Below are 19,374 nucleotides of genomic sequence, written 5' to 3' on the forward strand. Positions count from 1 at the left end.
TTATTTGTGTTTGGAAGTAGGCGTTCATATTAACTTCATTTCATTTTTTAATATCACAAAGTACTGTGGGATGAATTTGTCTAAAGTTAGCTGCAGGTTCTAGTTTTCCCACTTACTCTTCCTGTACCACATATTAAAGTGTTTGTTTTTTTAAACTGTGTCTTGGCATAATAGGGGTACTATTGGGGTTTTAAAACATAAGATTTACAGTATATACATAGGTGATATATGAAAAGACTTGGTCTGGAATCTGAGTTTTTTAAAAAAGAAAAACAGTACTTTTAGTTATTCAGACAGTATTTCTTTTCACTTTTTCAGTGTTGCTTTTCTTTTGGATACTTCACCACCAATTTCCACTGTTGAAAAGCTACCCTCACTGCTACTGGATGCCCTTTATTGATCGATGCAAGAACTTTCGTGTTGTACACTTTGTTATTCCTCGTGAGCGAAGTTGTCAAGATTGTATTTGTCACTACTTAAACTCTTCCACCCAAAGGTATGTAGATCTGTCAGGAACTGTAGCTGGGTACTTTTGACAGGCTCTTATCAACCCACTATTGAAAAAAGCAAACTTCTAGGAGTTATCTAGGTGTTACACCAGGACACCCCTGACCCCAAGGCATGTAAAATAACTGTTTCTCATTTTGACACATGCCTTTTTTAGGAATCTATGGAACTGCCACTAGAGCCAGAAAATCCTAGTTAAGTCACATGTGGTAACACTGAGACATGCATGTGCCAGTGGTTTTATGAGGCCTGAACAGTTATGCAGTTATGTTCAGCTAGCTGATAATTTAGTGGTCTGCTTTTTAACAAGGTATAAAGTGAGTGACTTTGTTTCGGGTTAAAAAGAATAATTTCCTTGCCCCAAGCTGTAAAATTAGATAAAAAAGTATGTCACATTAGGCTTTTATCAGTGTTATTGGTTAAACTACTAGCAGAATAAAATTGAAAAGTAAATTGTCTCCCTTCTTCCTTATGCTTAATAAAATATTGATACAATCATTCAGTACAATTATTATATTTGTGATTCTATTTTAAATTTACAATATATATACATTATAAAAGGGAAATTGGGGAGTTTTTATTATTTTAGCAATAAGTGTGTTAGTCAAAAGGGGTTTTGAAATTTTCAGGCATCTAAGGTATATGATGAACAATGTTTTGGGTGATCTACAGTGAATATGACTATAATTCCAAACATACACCATATACAGTATCATCAGAGGGTAATGCTTAGACATACAAGGCAATATATAGCAAAATTAGGAGGGGTGGCGTAGGGGTTTGGTCAATGAGGAGGTGGTGGTTGGGAGGAATATTGGTTGTAAAGTTATATTTATTATGAACATGTTCTTATTAAGTTTGCATATGCTGGGTTTATGTCCATGTCTGTTGATGGCATTTTTGTTTGATAGCTAAGATTCAGCCAGCTCTCTGGCACTTTTAGTACTAGCCTTAAATCTTATTTGTACATTTTCCCAGTTGAATGTATGTCCGGTTGATTTTGTATGAGTATAGATCAGTGATCGTGAGTCCTTTTTCTGATGGTTGTGATGTTCCTGTATATGTGTTGCGATTTTTTTTGATGTTTGTCCTGTGTATGCCGCTGAGCAAGAGCGGCAAGGAATGCTATAAACTGCATTTCGTGTTTCTGCTGTTGATTTCTTCTTTTGGAATTGAAAGGACAGTACACAGATTGTTGTGAGGCTTGTGTGCTATTCTGATACCTGATTTGGACGGATGCGTGCTGTGCCTTCTAACGTTACGTGATGATGAGGAAGTGTGTACCAGGTGAGATGGGGACCTGGTTGAGTCAATTATATGCTGAGTTCTCTGGTGTCTCCTGTGTAGCTGTGTTTAATGAATGTCTTTGAATATCCATTTGAAGTGACAAGATGGAAAAGGTAGCGTCTTTCATTGTTTTTGTCTCCTTCATATTACAATGGGTTTAGACTCTTCTGAATAGAGTTTTAATACAGCTGCGTTATGAGATGCTGAGATTGCTGGCAGTGTAATATCTCCCAACCACCACCTCATTAACCCCATACACTGACCAAACCCTGACACCCCAACCTCCTAATTTTGCTATGTATTGCCTATGATTCTTGTATGTCTAGGCATTACTCTCGATGATTGCTCTGGAGGGGCTGAAAGCTGGAAATAAAACTACTTTATGATACATGATTCGTCTTCTCCTTTGTGGATCTCCAGCTGCACACACACACATATATATATATATATATATATATATATATATATATATATATATATATATATATATATATATATATATATATATATATATATATATAGTTTTTTGTGACTACCAGGCTGGCACTGACAGCTGAACCCACTTACAGACATGTGACATAAGTTCACTGCACACAGGTTTTATTTTTCCTTTTTTCCTTGTGGGATACCTTCCCCATTCCCCACAAGTATAACGTCCCTACACGTCCCAGCACAAGTACAGTACAATACAATATTCTCTTCTCTTTATCTTTCTCCACCTTCACTCCTAGGGTCAAGCTTCATTGCTCCTCCTCCCAACTCTGGCTCCCTTGTGTAATGGCTACTGGCTCCTATAATGCACTCGGAGTGCTACAGGTGCTTCATTACTGCGTTTCGCAGCACTTCCAGGTGTGGTGAAAGAACTGCTCATAAGAGCTCAGCAGCTCCTGCTGCAATCCAGGAGGTTGCCATCTAGCACCCAGGGGAGATAACGCTGTGCACATTGCTCCCCCAGTCTTCTCAGCGTGGAGGTGTCCCAGCCAGGAAAGCCTCGCCACCGCTACTAATATATAAATATATATATATATATATATTGTAATAAGTGGAGACCAGAGGCCGGAAAGGTTTGGGCAGACACCCGTTATTCGGTTTCGGCTCAAAAGTCTTTGAGGCATTGTAATAGTTGTTTACACAACAGAGTCCAAAACAGAACTGCCTGCAAGCCAAGGCAGTGAGCTTTATACACAGAGGGAAATGATGTGCCCTCGGGGCCCGGAACTGAAGTGACATCATCCTGGGGCGGAAACCCGGGTGACCCATTCTTAGGGCCGGAACCGAAGTGATGTGTCCTTCCTGAAATGGCGGCCCCTGGTGGGTTTTCCCCGGGTAAACCTGCGAGAACTCGGGAAAGAGCGTCATGCACCCCCCCCCGGGGCAGATGTATAACAGTATTTCCCTAACCCCTCAGCTGGCCATGCCTTTGGTGACAAGACTTCCCTCAGCCCAGACCCGTGGTGGGCGACCTCACCGAGGTCGTGGGCCGGGAGAGGGCATCGGCGTTGGCATGAAGAGACCCGTCGATGACAGCGTATACTGCTGCTGCAGGTCAAGAAACCACCTGGGACCCGTGGATTACTCCCTGTGAAGGCCATCCACTTCAGAGGTGCATGATCCGCCACCGGGAGTGAACCTGACCCAAGGAGTACCGCAGCTGAGTTACTGCCCTTTTGGGCGGCCTCTTTCTCCACCGCCCGTACCTGGCCCCTGCCCAAACAGCCGGCCAGGTACATACGGGGTGTTCAACACCGCGCGCTTTGGCTCAACAGGGCACCCAAGCCTGTGCCCGGCGTCCGCCTGGAGGAAAAAAGGAGAGAGAAGTTAGGGAGATCAAGATAGGTGCTGAAGTCAGAGCCCTTTTTTAAGTCACTGAATGCAGCCCCGCTTATCAGACCATACCCACCGGTTTAGAGCCTTTCTTTGTCAAGTCGGTCAAGGCGCCTCGGAGAAGGGGGGCAAACCCGCGGTAGAAACCCCAAACCGGGGAAAGGATTGACTTGCGCATTTCTGAAGAGGCCAGGCCATTATGGCTTGCAACTGGAACCTGTGGCCCCCAAGGTACCTTGCCCACTAGGTAGCCCAAAATTTGGCTTCCCTAAATAAAGAAACATTTTTTGGGGGTTGATTCGAGCCCGCCTCCCGTGTCCCGTAACACTGTGTGACCTGCTATGTTTTTCCTTCCAGGTGCTGGAATAGATGCGACCATCCAGATGGGCAAAGACGAGTTATGGGGCCGAGCACTTTGTCCACCGGGCGCTAAAAAAATCGCGGCGCCCTGTAACCGGAAATTTAAGGACCGATACTGCCAGTGTCCGCTGGGAGGCAAACGGTTTTTCCTTAGCGGACTCCGTAAGGAACCGCCAGTACCTTTGTCATGTCAAGGTAAAGGCAGATGGCTGGTCCCAGTTCTCGAGGGAGGTCATCCGCGAGGCGGGGATAAGCATCAATCTAAATTTGGGTTAAGCCGGGGGAAGTCTTTTCGAAACCCCCAACTGCCGCGGCTTAGCAATCAAGACGATGGACTGGACCAGGGACTACTACTTTCCTCGAACTCCTAGTGCCAGATTGATTTCCAGTTCCATTTCTCTTCTTTGCCTCCGAGTCTGTAGGGTCGCTCACCCCCGGTCACCCAATATGTCATCCCAATCAGGAGGTCCGACCGGTTTTCACTTACCACCTCGGGACAGGCGGATAGCTGCGGCCTTGTTTCTGCCTGGGGATAGCTGCTGTCCAAATGGGAACTTACTCCCGCAGAGAGGGGCAGGGCTGCCCGGAGGAGGATGGACCCTCTCCTTCCACGGTTTCCAGGTTTCCAATGATATATTGTTTCAGTGGTGGCGTTGGGCTGTTTCACCAAATAGTCAACCAACCCTTCCTTTCCTTAATTGTAGGGGCCTAGCCAATGGGCGAGCAGTTAGAGTGAGAGTTGGTACCAATACCAGGGGATCCCCGTTGGAACCCCCGGAGATCGGTGCCACGGTCATAAAGGCGGCCTGTGCTGGTGCGCCTCTTCCATATGATTTTTTGAATCGGTCTTATTGCATCAAATCACCCCCGCATGGGCGTATATTCCAAAATATTAGTGGAGGCTGTCCTCCTTCCCAGCCTCTTTTAAATATCCAATAAACCCGGTTGTCTCCATACCAGAATTCAAATGGAGAAACCCGTGGGCTTGAGAACTTCCATATGCAAAGAGGACAAGGGGGAGTTGGTCCCAATCCTCCATCCTTTTTGACTACCTTACGTAGCTTGCTTGGGGTTTGATTAAATCTCTCCACTAGCCATCGGTTTGAGGATGATAACGAGGTCTTTAAATGCTTTATTTTCAGTAACGCGTCCCCTGACGTTTCGGTAAAAAGGGGTCCTGGTCCGTCAGGACTTCTCTAGGAATGCCTACTCCGAAAAAGACTTCTACTAGTTCGTGCAATATTTTTTTGTAGCCCAAGACGGAACGGGAGCTTCCCGGGAATGAGTGATATCCAGCAGGCATATATATTTATATCCCGGGCTGAGGGTTCTAGGGTCCTACTATGTCACCCCAATCCTATCAAAGGGGAAAATCAATAAGGGGAAGGGGGAAACCCGAGGAGCCGGTCCCTCCAGGAAGGCAGTTGACATTCCGGACAGGAACGCAAAACGCAACCTCCTCGTAATCCCGGGCCCGAAAAGCGGAGCTTAATTGCCTAATGTTTTATCGGGCGAAAGGCCTCCAAAAAGGTGGAGGTGGCTAACTCGCAAACCTGCGCCCGGGAGGTCCGCGGATTAGCAACAACTTCGGACCTTCCCCCATGTTCCCGCGACCCCATACAACAAATCATTATCAACCACAAGTGAGGTCCCTGTGGATGGGCAATGCGAGGGGTTACTTGAACCACTGCATTCTTATGTGTTTCAGAGTGCTATTCCACTGTTTCTCTTGAAAGAAGCCGGGGTCGCTCTAAACTGAAAGTGCAACTCAGAGAGTCCGTCTGACCTCGGGGAAATTTCCCCCCGCTCGGGGCCAGTGGATGGCGAAAGCCCGGTCCGGGAGTTCAGTACTTCGGCTCGCACTCCTGTCGGTGATTCAGCTGGAAGCAACGAGATGAATCATTGTCATCTATAAGGGCCATAAATTTTTGGGAATGCTTACTAAATCCGCGTTACTATCAGACCAGTCTGCCGAGGATTACGGAAAGCGGAGGATCCGGATGCACCGCCACGGTAAGCTGTCAAAGGGTTCCTCCGAGACATACGTGAATAATCGGGCGGTATTGTATGCGCGGATATCTCCGTATACATTTTAGACTGGTCTCTTTTAATCCACTGTTGCGCAGAATAAAACGGCGAAAGCAACGCAGACACGCTACTGCCGGAATCAATAGCCAGTGATCTTATGTCCATTAATAAGAAGCTCCCCGCATGTTTATCCGCCAGGGATTGCTAAGGGCACACAAACAACCCCGCCATTGTCCCTTCACGGTCCGCCTTTTTCCCCGACAGTTCGCAGCCGGACGGCCCCACTTCGAACAAGCTCTGGAATGCGTGGAAGGGACTGCTTTAGTGGGTCGAGCTCTGGTAGTTCACAGAGCTGCCCTGTTCTGCCCTCCCAGGTTTCACAGCCGCCTCTGGGTTTGCAAGAGCTGCTGCAGCTCGCCCATAGAATGGAATTCCCCAGGCCGCTGGGCAAATTCCTGGGGTAGTCTTTTCAGCAGCAGAAAACAGGCCACTTGCTGCACTATTTGTAAGGGGGTTAACTCGAATGGCCGTAGGCCACTCACCCACCTGTTGCCAGAGAGCCATAGCCTGCTCTGACAGCCCTTTGCTTGCTAAACTCCCCAGTTTATGATTTCCTTCACCTGCCGGCCTGGGGACAACCCATCGCTAACTGGGACCTTGGTCCCGATGGGCAGCTCGGCTTTCCTGCCAAGGAGAGCATACTGAGCCACTCGTGTGTGTTCCCCAGAAGCCAGCCCACTTCTGTGGGTCCCTCACGCTCTCCACGAGATGGGTGGTCCCCACCGAAGTTATGCTCATGGAGCAGAGCCTGCACCAGCCCTTCCTGACCCTCCGGCGACTCCCCGCCTCAAACTCGCTCGTACTCACCCACCTGGTTCCGCGGATAGTTCGCGGTCCCGGTTCATCGGGACACCATCCTGCTCACTACGCCACTGTAATAAGTGGAGACCAGAGACGGAAAGGTTTGGGGCAGCCACGCGCTTATTACGGTTTCCGCTGCAAAAGTCTTTGAGGCATTGTAATAGTTGTTTACACAACAGAGTCCAAAACAGAACTGCCTGCCTAAGCCAAGGCAGTGAGCTTTATAGCACAGAGGGCGGAAATGATGTCGTCCTCTGGGCCGGAACTGGAAGTGACATCATCCTTGGGGCCGGAACCGGAGGTGACCTCATTCTTGGGGCCGGAACCGAAGTGATGTGTCCTTCCTGAAATGGCGGCTCCTGGTGGGATTTCCCGGTAAGACCTGCAGAGAACTCAGAAAGAGCTGCCAGTGCACCCCGCCCTGGGCAGATGTATAAGATGTAGTATTTCCTAAGCCCTTCAGCTGCTTCCTCATGTACACGCAGTGTGACAATATATATATATATATATATATATATATATATATACACACACACACACCATACATAAAATATAATAAACATTTTATTTTGTAAAATTATAATGATGTTTTATAGAATGTTACTACTTATCTTTTTCTGTTTTCAGTAATGCTGCTAAAAACATATAATTAATGTCATCTTTGGGGTGGTTCAGGTTTCACATTCTCTTTGAAAGAGTTCATCAAAGCTCAATCTAGATATTTGGGAATTACTTACTGAGATTCATTTGTGGAAAATATATGACGATACTAAAGTCAAGATTTATCGACTCTTAAGGTTTACATGCTCCAGCAGTAGCATACTGATAAAAACAATATTAATTAAAAGAGCACAAAGCAGTGCGAGTTAAAAAATGAAAGGTGGAGAGTGCAAGGCAGGTATAACAGTGAATAACATTGTATAATGTTAACCGCTACCCCTCAGGTGGAATTGAAGAGTTGCATAGTGTGGGGAGGAACACCATCTACTCAGTCTGTCAGTGGAGCTGGACAGTGACAGCAGTCCGTCGCTGATGCTGCTCCTGTGTCTGGAGATGATACTGTTCAGTGGATGCAGTGAATTCTCTATGATTGACAGGACACTGCTCAGCACCCATCGCCCACAACCCTCTTTTTAGAAATTGCTTCTGATTGAAAGGTTCCTCAGATGCATTTGCTGGGTTTTCTCCAGATATAACAATCTACATTTAGATTAAAAAAAAATATTTCAGTTATTTGATCACATAATATTTCCCTCTTGTTTGTATAGTACTATATACTTTAGTTTTTTCAAGCTTGGTGTGAGATTTTTTTTTATCTTCTTTCAGTCTCCCATCACATTTATTAAGCTTTATAATGCTTTCAGAATTTTCATTTTCCTTATAGCTGCTTTTTGGTGTGACTTTCAGGAGGGATAGTTTTATTATGGCAACATTATAGATGTGACCTTAAACTTCTTACAGACTGAAAACCTATTTCTGATTATAAATGTGACATAATGGAAGCGGGGGGAAGAACCCTGCTTGCATTTCCGCTTGATTGCATGTTTCATCAGTCATTATTGTCCGCCAGACACCTAAACTTTTTTTGCAGACCATTGGAGTAAACTTGCATCACTTCCATGTTCATTGAACTTGGACAGTCTTTTATAGTCTACATGTTCTTTTATGAATGGCTAAACTGATGCGACAACTTCCATTTTCTGTGTGCAATATTTTACTTGTAACTTGTGCTAATTAAAAATAACATGAATGTGCTAAGCATGCACACACCTAGCTCTTGTAACTGTTTCCACGCACAGGTTTGTAGGGAGCCTTAGCCTATAGATCTAGAACAAGTTTTTTCATGAACCCAAATTTGATCACATGGAAACAAGTTAATGTTTACATTTTACTTAACAATATGTGTTTGAAGAGTGGGGAAAAATTGAATATTGTGGATAAATCCAGTGAACTTGAATAAAATATTAAAATTCTATATAGGAAGCATGGAAGCACATTAAGTGGTAACATTTCTCACTGAGCCACTGTTCTATCCAGTTAATGACTAAGAAATTTAAAGTTGTAGTCAAATTCCTAATTAAATCAGGATTCTATGCTTGTGTTTTCTAGTCCATCATTTTCTGAGAGATTATTTACTCTTTCATCTTAATTCTTGTAGCTTTCTTTCATGTTAATATCTTCCCAACTTCCTTTAATGTTCAGTTTACATTACCCAGTTTGCTGTCTTGTTTATGTATGTATTTATTTTTGTTTTTTGTTTTTTTTGCAGTTAACTTTGAAGACCTGTATGCTTTCCTGTATAACCCTAAAGAAGGAGAAGCAAGCAGAAAAATTGGATGGACTACAGTTGATGTAAATGCAGATTTTCAGCGTATGGGGTTACCCAATGATTACTGGGAGATAACTGACATAAATGCCACCTATGGAGTAAGCAGATTTATTTCCCTCTGTCCTTGAGATTACCATCTGTTTTTATATGTTTTACATAGTCATTTTTGTTTTGTTTTTTTTTTTAACTTTGTTAGATTTTGCAGATATGAGCACATTTGCCATTACAATATTAAGACACAAAGCAGTATGATCTATCTTTAATGATACATACTTTTGTATTTCTTTGCCATTTTGACTCTTAAAATAAGATGTTTTCAGACATAAATTAGATACTGTTTTTCTGTCATGTATTCTGTCATGATATTTTATTTCTGGGATGTTTTTTGGTTAAATGACACTCTGTTGAAGGAGGTTATTTATATTTCTTTTTATGCCATTTTTGTAAAGCACAGCAAGTATACAGTTTGTTTTAGACTATCATATAATGTGAATGCCCAAAATTAACTTGTTAGAATATATGTTTAACATACTGAACTGAAAACTCTTCAGAGCTCATTTGTAGAGCTAGTTTACCCATTGGTCATGGGAAATGTTGAATTACAATTCCTAGGCACAGAGATCCTCCCCTCCATATCCGCATTGCCTTTCAGTGTGATAGACCACTATTTGTCTGTGGAGTCAACATATTTAAACTTGTTGAAATTTAGAAGCATAAATGGGATTGTTGTATCTCTTTGCAGTAAATATATACATATTTTAATTTTTGATTTTCTTGGGTCACTTTCATTGTTAATAAAAACATTTTTTTCAAAAACTTACAGTTAACTGTGCAGACACAAATACAAATAAAATTATGATTTGTGGAAGCAACTAAATGGGTTGTTTCAAAAAGACAAAGTTAATTGCAAGAGTGACTAATAGTGTCCTGTGTATGCGACACATACTGTATATCTATGCTTAATTTGTTATAATAACCATTAAAATAAGAAATTTGTAAATGTGTTATCTAAAATGAGTCTTGTTATGAACCCTATGTAAAAAAGTTATTGTTTTTCAAAACACCTTTGATCTTCATATTTGAGTATACATAAAATTATTAAGCATTCATGTATTTCACAGCAGAAAACAAAACTAAGTAATTGTGAAGCTATAGACAGAGAGACAAAATATTTTTTTAAACACAAAGGTTTATGAGTTGACATCTAACTAAAAGTTGGTTGTTGGTTATGGAAGCTGTTATCACAGAAAATGATTTTTTTTCTTCCTGTAGTTATGTACTTTTTCTCATGCAAAGCAGACATGGTATATTACTAATTTAAAAAAATCACATACACAAAGTATAAAATTCTGTATATTCTCAAAATTATGGTTCTCGTAATATTGTTTTTTGTTTTTTTTTTCCCTCAATATTAATTGTTCTTATAGGTTTGCAGCACATATCCAGCTCTGCTTGGCGTACCCAAAACTGCTAGTAAGCCGACTATTGTGGGAAGCTCTAAGTTTCGGAGCAGAGGACGGTTTCCTGTACTTTCATACTTTTACAAGAAGAATAATGCAAGTCCATTTATTTGTATATTAATGCAACTGATATTTGAAGCAGTTTTTGACTCTTTTTCAGCTTTATCCAGTAATTACTTTACTTTCCCTACCACTCTAATTTTGAGTGCAGTAGGTTCTTGGGTAAAGTCTTTAAAATATGCATAGATGCTTTATTTAGTGACATGACTATTTCAGGTGAGTCATGAAGTTTTTGTTTTATTTGTATTTTTGTGCTCTGTAGGCAGCTATCTGTCGCTGCAGCCAGCCTCTTTCTGGTTTCAATGCACGCTGTGTAGAGGATGAACAAATGCTGCAAGCAATCAGTGATACCAACAAGAGTTCTCCTTCAATGTATGTAGTGGACACCCCTAAGGTATGTAATCCAGTGTGAAAGGGAGAGTTTTAGGCCTGCAAATTTCTATATCAAAGAAATACATCAGTCACTATGACCATTATTATGACCATCACTGATAAGAATTGTGCGTTAGCTTAATTTTTATACTTGGTTAGCTAGGATGTTAGTTTAAACTGTAGTAATGAGAAATTCTTATGGACTCATGTTCACAGCTTCCTTTTCAGAGTAATAACTTGCTTGAATGTAAGGATTAAAATAGTGCACATGGTGGAATGGGTGGGATGTAGGCAGAACATACCAGTAAAATCAGTAGAATGTAAATCTAGTGACCAGTATAAGTCACCACAGTGTTGTTTTTATTTTATTTTTTAAGTATTATCACCAGGATGACAAAATGCCCACACTAAAAATGAATCTCCACCTGCTATCAAATTATGTAATTGTTTGTCTCTGCCACATCTAGTTATTTCCATCATATCCCACAGATGCTTTGGCCTTTGATTATGCTAAAAACTTGTACTGTTACATTCCTGAAGCCATACTAAAAATTTCATATGTGAAGCATTACCCTACTGTAAAACGTCTATATCAGGATCGGTACAACTTTCAGGTATCCTGCCGTTTTAAAACATTAATATACTTATACCAAGGGACCAGCTGTATACCACAAATCTATACCAGTTGCCATTATACCACACCTTCCAACCTGCCTTAGCAGTGTCTGGCAAGATTTATTTATGGTTGTCTTTATTTATTATTATTCTTCTTCTATCATAGAGAATCAGCAGGACATGTGATTAAACAGAGCAGACCATGTTTTGTAATCCTGCAGTGTCTAGTGTTTTTCTTTGTCGGAATGAGCTCCATTGGATCCTTGACTACCATATTTCCTTCATGAGAATGTGCGACAGGTTGAATGCTTATTTACCACTTTTGGCACCACATATCATCTCGGCGGTTAGTTGACTGAATGTGGCTCAGATTTTTTTCTGCACGATGGTCTTTCATCTTCGATTAACCCTTATCTTAACTGAGTATTTGCCAGCAGAAATCCTTTATGTGGAGATAGCTTTCTAGGTAGTGGTTTGAAAAACCCAGCAGGGATGATTTTTCTGACATGCACATGCCGGCATATTTGGCACCCACTGCTTTGCTATTTCCTGATTTTTGTGTAAACTGAACACATGTAGTCAGCTGGCAACTTCCAACTCACTTTGAATAAGTGTTTTAACATATGATGCTGTTTCAAACTGAATAGTGACGGCACTATGAAAGCACTTTTTTTTTTTCTTTCAGTCTTTCTTATTTATAACAAGTTTATCTTATGTATTTTTTCCTTTTAGTTAAATGCAATAGCCAACAGAGCAGCAGGCAAAGGTTATGAAAATGAGGACCATTATTGCAACATCAAATTTCAATTTGTTGGTATTGAAAACATCCACATAATGAGGAATAGCCTTCAGAAGCTGTTGGAAGGTGATTCTCATCATAATATAAATGAGTGGCCTTTTATTAAAGTGTGATCGCATATTAATTTTTATATTGAATTTTTCTTGACAGTATGTGAAATGAAATCTCCCTCTATGAGTGACTACTTAACCGGCCTGGAGAGTTCTGGATGGCTGCGTCACATAAAGGCTGTAATGGATGCAGCACTTTTCCTTGTTAAGGTGATCTTTTTTGCAGTTGTGTATGGTTTGGGTCAACACTGATAAAAGAGAAGCTGCTGTAATGGAGAGCTCACTATTGTTGCTCCTCACAGAAAAGGTCCAGTGATTTTCTCACTCTCTGACTGCAGAGTTTAGGGTATCAAATACTTTTCGTCCTGATTTGTAAGGCTGAGTCCATGTTTCACTGACTTTCAGCAGAAGCATCCATCAGTGTTAACCTTGTGTGTTCGTTACTGCAATGCCATTGTGTACTTGTAAAAACTGCAAAAGGAAGTACTGCGATTTATCTTCTTACAGGTTTTGATAATTTTATAAAATTAATATGAAAACCACATGTTTATAAAATTGGAGCATATTATGATGTGTACATCAGTTATAGTGTATGTTACCAGACATACACAACAGAATGTGTTTAATTAGAAAATGGAACAATAGTTTACTTGGAGATTATTTTATACACCACATTGGCCCTGTGTGAATAGGGTAGGCAGTGGACTGGTTTCCAGTCCAGTGCGGTTTGCTGCCGGGATAAGATTCAGTCTCCCTTGACCCTAAATTAGACTAAGTGGGTTTAAGATTGTGTTTCTCGTGCTTGTCCTGGAGGTTGTATGTTGAAAGCTACAGAGGTTATAAGTGCCTTTTTTTTTTTTTTTTTTTTGCTGGACTGTGCTAGCAAGTTCTGGTCTCTACATAGCGTTAATTTCTACTTGTGAATCCCAGGTCATCTGCATACAGTGATAGTGTGAGTCAGTAATTGAGCAGGCTGTGTCCATGTATAGTTAGGTTTTTGAGAGGGTCTTTGCTGTGAAACATGGGATTCATTGGGGTCACATATAGACAAGGTGGGATGTCCAAGTTTTAACATATAAGACTAGGTGTTTGCTGAGGGATATGGGATATCGTGGGGGTATATATCTGTGATTTTTAACATATAACAAGACCTCCTCCAGCATTCTGCTACTGTAAATTATGGTATTTTCTTTGGAAAGTGATCAAAAAAACAATATTATTCTAAGTAATGGATAAACAGTAACAAACTAACAAATTAAAAATATATATAATTATTAGCAAACTGAATAAATAAATACACACATTATCCTTTCCTTATGTGGTAACACTCAGACATTTGACCCCACCCAATCCAGCAGTGAGGGTACTTGAGGCTATTGACTTTATGCAGTATGAGCCCTTTGCTCTGAGTAGTGCCATTCATTCTCTTATTTATCTGATTGCTGCCTGTGTTGTGTAATCAGAACATACTTTCTTAACTTGTTCGCTCAATTTCTGTGAGCAGATGGGTACTTAAGGAATGTGTCACATAGAATATCTGTTGCTTAAACACTATGGAAATTCTGATGCCCATTCTGATGTACTGAATGTGTCATGATATTGTGTGAACTGAAAAATATTGATGTGACTGTGTACGGTGTTAACTCTGTTCAGGGAGAATATATGTTTAGTTAAAAATATTAGATAATTTGACATAATTTCCTAAATGTTGGATTTGCTTCATAAACTTTGTCATACATGTCAGGATTTGGTTGCTCAGTTCATTGGGACAGCTTAGCTATTTGCTAAACAAATGTGATTGATGGACTGAATGGTCTCCTCTAGTTTGTCAAATTTCTTATGTTCTTATCAACTCTTTTGTATTCATCAGGCTGTTGCTCATGAAGGAGCCAGTGTTCTAGTGCACTGTTCAGATGGTTGGGATCGAACGGCTCAGGTGTGCTCCTTGGCTAGTTTGTTGCTGGACCCTTATTACCGAACCATTAAAGGACTTATGGTAAGATGTATTTGCTAAGAAAAGTTAAATGTTTTTAGGCTCTTGCTTTATAACATTAGCACTATGTGTGCATCAGGGAAGTTCAATCAATTATGGCTGAACTATTTACACTGTTAAATTTGGCTTAGGGGCAAGCATTCATTTAAACTTGCCTATCCATCTGTTCTTTGTGCATACCTGCTTATTCCTGTTGTGGATCACTTTTATCTGGAGCCTGTCTGAGGGTGGTAGTGACTCAAAACAGACAACAAGGCATCACATAAAATACTTACATTAAGTAATATACATTTAGGTTGGCCAGGCAATATGTCTCTCAAATGCAGAAGATAAGTCAGAGTCTTCAAAGAGAACGTGGAAAAACCCTGAATAATAGTTTCTTTGTTAAAAGCTGTATCTTTTTAAGTTATTAAATTAGGACAATTTGATAAACACCACTGTGTTCTATGTTCACACTTTTAGTTATTCATACAGTATATATCAATTTTGATAACTAAAACTATATCTAGTTGGTATAGCAGGGTATCATTGCTTCCTTGCACCATTTTGATCTCAGTTCAGATCTCGAAAGGGGTTCTTTCTTTGTGGAGTTGTATGTCCTTCCCATCTTTGTGTTATCTTTCTAAGAAGCTTTAGTTTATTTTCATAATCCAGAGACATGCTGTGTAATTGACCCTGTGACTTGGCCTGATGTAGAAAATGGATGTCATTCTGTCCAGGACTGTTTCATAGTAATTTCTGTAGAGATAAACCCTGTTCAAGCAACACAGACTTGGAAAATTAAAGGAAAACTATATGCCAGAATCAGACAGACTATTCTTCATTTGTTTACTCATTTTATTTAATATCATTCTGGTTTTTTTGAGAATATCTGTATAATTTAGTATTTTGTTATTAAAGTTCACCAAATAGAATTTGTTATTTTTATACCCAGCTTTGAAAATTTCTGTTTTATAAATCATTCATTATACAATGCCAAACTAAAAAATGGAATAGAAAAGCCAATTTGTGCACTTGAGGCTTTGTTAATGCAAAAGACTTTTTTGTTTAAAATGCAGGTCCTAATTGAAAAGGATTGGGTATCAATGGGACACAAGTTTACACAAAGGTAATTTTTGAAAAGAATAGTTGGGGCACTTTGACTATCTGAATGCAATTGTTTTACCCTAGTTTAGTGAAATATAATACTATTTTGTGGTTAACATTTCACATTGTTGTGAATGGCTATACACTGCAGTGATTTTCTGTATCTGCATTAAATATTGTTTGTGTGGGCAGAATTACAGAGATAGGTTTATGGACAGACAGACTGACTATCTTTTGTAAAGTCTGTCTGTCTATCTTTTATATAGTGCCTTTATCTGTCTGTTCCCCTCAGACATTAGCATGCTGCTTTCACCTTTTTAATTCTTAAGGTTCTGTAATGTTTTTGTGCCACCAAGAACAATACTACTACAAGTACACAAGTGTGTACAAGCATCCTTTAGTACCTGTAATGCTGTAGTGAAGTACAGATTGAAAGAGACATTGTAGATGACTAAATAATGAATTTGTCCCACGGATTTCGGTTCTTACACATGATATGCCATAATGGTATTAATAAATTGTCTTGTGAACCCTTTCTTTCCTCATTCTTTGTACCTTGGAATACCCGTACTGTACCTACCACTTTTAATTCAATATCTTTTGCATCTTTTCAGATGTGGACATTTAGAGGGGGATCCCAAAGAAGTGTCTCCAGTGTTTACACAGTTCATTGAGTGTCTTTGGCACCTTACAGAGCAATTTCCCTGTGCCTTTGAGTTTAATGAGAAGCTGCTTCTTGACATTCATGATCAGCCTATTCTGCCAGTTTGGGAACTTCATTGGCAATTGCCAGAAAGAGCGAGAAGACCTAAAGTAAGGCAATGCTATGCTTCTGCAGCTGGCATTAGTGTAGTGAAGATATTATCTTGCCAAGCATTATAAATGTTTGATATTTAATTATTTTTCATGTGTTTTTGTTTTAAACAATTGGGACATAGTTGTTACTATTAATTTATATAACATTTGAGAGGATTAAATAGAAATAGCCTGTAGCTCTTTATCAATCAATATTGTATACCTGCTTTTAATTAATTATTGTTACATGAACAGAAGACTTTTCACAGAGCATTAAACACATGCCAAGAAGTGGACTTGAGCCACCTACCAGTCCATCAGAAATTAAATCTGTAATATAAACCATTCTTCTGCAAATTCATGCTAAACAGTCTGTACACTTTGAAAAAACTTAAACAGTTTACATTGTAAGAATTTTATGCTGGTATTACAAATCTTTTTTTTTTAAATTTTGTAGGTATCTGCATTAAAACGATAGCATATTAGAAGTACAACACAAAATAGCTGTGAAATATATGCATATCAATATGCTTTTAAATAAAAGTATTTACCCATCAGTATTTTCATGAGTTACAATATGGAGTGTTGTATATATGTAATTTACATTTAATTAATAATAGTGCAAAAAGAAAAAAATATGACTCTAAATATTGAGTTAAGTATGTAGACAACACTGTAGCCAGTCTTTCACAGAAATTAACTTTATATCCATAATTTGGTGGGGGGGATACAAATGACATATAGTAATCCCTCCTCGATCGCGGGGGTTGCGTTCCAGAACCCCCGCGATAGGTGAAAATCCGCGAAGTAGAAACCATATGTTTGTATGGTTATTTTTATATATTTTAAGCCCTTATAACTCTCCCACACAGTTAACATTATTAGAGCCCTCTCGGTATGAAATAACACCCTTTAGTCAAAAGTTTAAACTGTGCTCCATGACAAGATAGAGATGACCGTTCTTTTTCACAATTAAAAGAATGCAAACATATCTTCCTCTTCAAAGGAATGCGTGTCAGGAGCAGAGAATGTCAGAGAGAGAGAGAGAGCATGAGAGAAAAGCAAACAATCAAAAATCAATATGCGCTTTTGGCTTTTAAGTATGCGACTGCTGTAAAGCAGTCAGCAACAGAAGGGAGCAATGTGAAGGTAGTCTTTCAGCATTTTTAGAGTAGCTTCCAGATCTTCTAGGCAAACAGCCTCTGTGCAAACAACCCCTCTGCTCACACCCCTCCGTCCACGCAGAGAATGTCAGAGAGAGTGAGAGAGACCGAGAAAAACAAACAATCAAGCACCGCGCGGGAAGCACTTCTTATATCATTGAGGAGTTTATAAATAAATAAATTAAAAGACCCATTGTCCGCAGAAATCTGCGAACCAGCGAAAAATCCGTGATATATATTTAGATATGCTTACATTTAAAATCTCTATGGAGTGAGGCCCAAAGTCGGCTTGATATAGCAGGGATCACTGTATTCAATTCAATTAAATCTATTTTGTGTTGCTTTTCCCCAGAATACTGCTTTTGAATATGTAAATAAATCTACAGTTTCTTAAACGGTAATAATATTTGGCCAAGGCTTTATTGACCTTGAACTGCCATTTTACCTTTGCTGATCCCGAGCCTCGGATGTTTACTTTCTGTGTTTTTCTATTTAACTGTTACTAGCTGGAGTTAACTTAACCGGTAAATGGTAACATTTAAATATCTGATATATTTAGGAGCTTTATAAACAATTACATAACCTTCTTAAATTCAGGTTTAGTGTCACACCACTCAAAAAGCCTGTTTCAGCAGCTCACTCATGTACTCTCCCAAACAAGTACAAGGCTGGTTTAGTGTCATTAATTAATGTAACATAACACACAGATCTTTTGGCTGTGGCAGGAAAAGCCACTCAAACGAGGAAAAAGTGCAAGCAGCCACACAGGTGGTCAGTATTCAGGAATTTGAAATGTGTCTTTTGGAGCTAAGAGACAGCTGTCTGTCTGTCTGTCTGTCTCTTGGGTATACTTTGTCTTTCGTTCTTAATGGGAAGTGCAATATATAGGAATAAGTTGAGGTATTAGTAACACACAAATTCATGTATCATATACAGTACATACATTTACACACACACACACATTCAAATGTAAACTGGGTAGGGTTAAGACGATGGTCAAAGATATTCTCCATCACTAATTGGCTGCACATATCTTCATTATAAATAAAAATCGTCGATTGACAGAAATTTCCACAAAGCACCACAGTGCGGCCATCACTCTTATTATTAATATTTTTTTAATCTTACAAGCCCTACAAGGAATCAGTCGTGAACCTTGTATTCGCAGCAGGAAGTGTGTTAGATTTATATGCTGGTGCTAATTTAGTAGTAGAAGGCTGTAGCTGGGAGGGGCGCTCTGGCTGACCTGTGTGTCACGCCTGCAAAGTTAGAATGGGGAAGCGTGGAAAGAGAGTATGTTTGTAGCACCACTTACAAATGCGGTACTCAGTTGGCCATGGTTTCTTAAATGTTTGCATCACATTTTTGGTGCAGACTAATGCAACTTGTCAGAAGTTTTGCTAATATTTTTATTCACCAACTGTTTTCTAACCCATTACCTTGATAGGTGCAGGTGTAAGCTTATCTTGAGGTGTTACATTTATCATAAGCAGTGAGATTCGTGTTAGTGCTTGAAGTGGGCGAGTACTAGTGGCAATCAATATTCAAGAGGATATTCTATACTAAACTTACATTTACTTATTTGACTGAGAATTATTGCTTTTTCTTTTCAGTGGAGCACAGGCAGGTGAAGTGACTTGCTCAGGATCACAGTGTCATTAACAGGATTTGAACCCACAGCCTCAGGGGTTTGAAGTCCAAAGCCTTAACCACTGTGCCACACTGCCCTTCTGTGCATGCACTCCAAACTCTAGGAGTAGCCCCTGCCCTGTTTTGTAAAAGTAA

The 19,374-nt window shown here is 40.0% G+C and overlaps 1 pseudogene; it reads left to right on the forward strand.

The window, feature by feature from the left end:
* Positions 1 to 3,975: 3,975 nt before the first annotated feature.
* Positions 3,976 to 16,912, forward strand: LOC120522276 (annotated as a pseudogene).
* Positions 16,913 to 19,374: the final 2,462 nt, after the last annotated feature.

Source organism: Polypterus senegalus, unplaced genomic scaffold, assembly GCF_016835505.1.
Source record: "Polypterus senegalus isolate Bchr_013 unplaced genomic scaffold, ASM1683550v1 scaffold_1295, whole genome shotgun sequence".
In the NCBI taxonomy this organism is placed as follows: Eukaryota; Metazoa; Chordata; class Cladistia; order Polypteriformes; family Polypteridae; genus Polypterus; species Polypterus senegalus.